This window comes from Cynara cardunculus, unplaced genomic scaffold (assembly GCF_001531365.2).
Source record: "Cynara cardunculus var. scolymus isolate 2C unplaced genomic scaffold, CcrdV1 Un_Scaffold_652, whole genome shotgun sequence".
Taxonomy (NCBI): domain Eukaryota; kingdom Viridiplantae; phylum Streptophyta; class Magnoliopsida; order Asterales; family Asteraceae; genus Cynara; species Cynara cardunculus.
The window spans coordinates 157,663-159,739 of NW_020200601.1; the positions used below are offsets into that span (position 1 = coordinate 157,663).

Genomic DNA, 2,077 nt, shown 5'->3' on the forward strand with positions numbered 1-2,077 from the left:
ACACCACATAGAGATATGGGTGGAAAGCTATAAGATAGTGCAATGGTGAAGTCCAAGAGGAATGCTTTCAAAATAGATGGTGGAACTTAGTTTCGAAACACTGCTTGCTATAACATTCCTATAGCATTGGCTGTTGGAATTTGTGTTTGGGTCACCTTAAGTCTTATACCCTTGCTTCTTTTATATAATCTGTAATCTGTTTTATATCACCTTACAATCAAACAGAAGTCTTCAAAATCGTCATCTGAAATCATCTCTTTCATTGGACTCTAATCTAACTTTGGCTACAATCTCTATGGACGATAATCCGGTACTTGTATCACTTTATTACTTGGAAAGATGACGTTGGGCCGTATTGTATACTTGCTTTGTGGCCCAATTTCATTTAGACTAAATGTGTGAAATATAACTGACCAAGTTTTGGCGCCGCTGCCGGGGATTGCTTCGCTAAAGTTTTATTTTGAGTAAATTAAAAGATTTGATTTTTCTAGTACCATCGGAATCGTTTTTAAGAGTGGTGTATGCCACGGTCACAACGTGGGGAACTTTTTGAATTTGATCACACGTTTCACCATAGGAGGAGGGCTCAAAGAGCATTTTTTGCTCTACTCCCTCCAAACATGGCGTTACCGCCCCCAATTATTCCGGAAATACAGCATTTGAAAAACCAACCGCCTGGTTTTGAACCAATTCCACCATTCCTGAACTTTCAACAAGGACATCCACATAATGGTAATGATAATAATTTGGACACATAATCGGAACCTAATGAGCACCAAAGAGCACAAACTCCGAACATCATTAATTTGGCAAATTCCAAAAATGGGAGGATCATGGATTATACTATTCCGGATTTTGAGCAATTAAATTCCGGGATAGTTAGACCATATATGACCGCTCTCCATTTCGAACTCAAACTGAAAATGTTTCACATGTTGCAAACAAATGGCCAATTTGCCAGATTACATTCGGAGGACCCACATTCACATTTAAAATCTTTTATGGAAATCACTGATGCCTTCCTGATCCCGGGAGTGTCAAATGACGCTCTAAGACTCACTTTATTTCCATTTTCATTAAGGAATCAGGCAAAAGCATGGTTTAATTCGTTAACTCCGGGTTCTGTGCCGTCATGGAGTAACATCGCGGGAATTTTTTTGCGAAAATATTTCCCACCAACAAGGGACACTAAGTCCAAAAATGAGATCTGTCTTTTTAAACAAATGGACGATGAGGCTGGTCCTGACGTGTGGGAAAGGTTCAAAGAGCTGTTGAGGAAATGTCCACATCATGGCATTCCGTACTGTTTTCAACTTGAGACGTTTTACAATGGGTTAAATCCCATGGCAAAACAAATTCTTGATGCGATTGTGGGCGGAGCCTTTACAGCTATGACCTATAATGAAGGATATGAAATCCTAGAAAAGATATCAGCCAACAATGGGCATTGGGCCGACCCACGTGCTCAGTCACAGAAAAAGACTGCGGGGATACATGATGTAGATGCATATACTACATTAACAGCTCAGCTTACCTCCATGACCAACATGTTGAAAAATTTAACTTCCGGTCAGGGAGGACAACAAGCTGCTAATACACCTGTTCCAACAGTCCTATCTGTGCAATGTGTGTGCTGTGGCGGGGAACACTCGTATGAACACTGTCCTCACAATTCTGAATCAGTAAACTATGTTCATAACCGAGCTAATCCCTATTCCAACACATATAATGCCAGTTGGAGGCAACATCCAAACTTTTCTTGGAACAGTCCCAGTTTAAACCCACCAGTCCATAAACAACAAGAAACTTCTAATTTCCAACAACATCATGGAAATAGTTCTAACTCTCAGACTCACCAACAAAGTTTTCAGAATTCACAACCACCTTTTCAAAATAAACCTCATCGACAGACATAATCATCTTCTTTGGAAGCAATGATTAAAGGACTTTTTGCACATACACAAGCACAAAACCAAGCTTTGATAAATCAACAAAGTATGGCCATCAGGAATTTAGAGACTCAAGTCAGTCAACTTGCACTTAACTAGAACAATCGATCCCTTGGTACCTTGCCCAG

At 40.0% G+C, this 2,077-nt stretch overlaps 1 non-coding gene across 1 annotated transcript; it reads right to left on the reverse strand.

The window, feature by feature from the left end:
* Positions 1-1,190: 1,190 nt before the first annotated feature.
* LOC112501880 lies at positions 1,191-1,297 on the reverse strand. The gene has a single exon (XR_003067581.1). It is a non-coding gene; the product is annotated as a small nucleolar RNA R71 (small nucleolar RNA).
* Between the last annotated feature and the right edge of the window lie 780 nt (positions 1,298-2,077).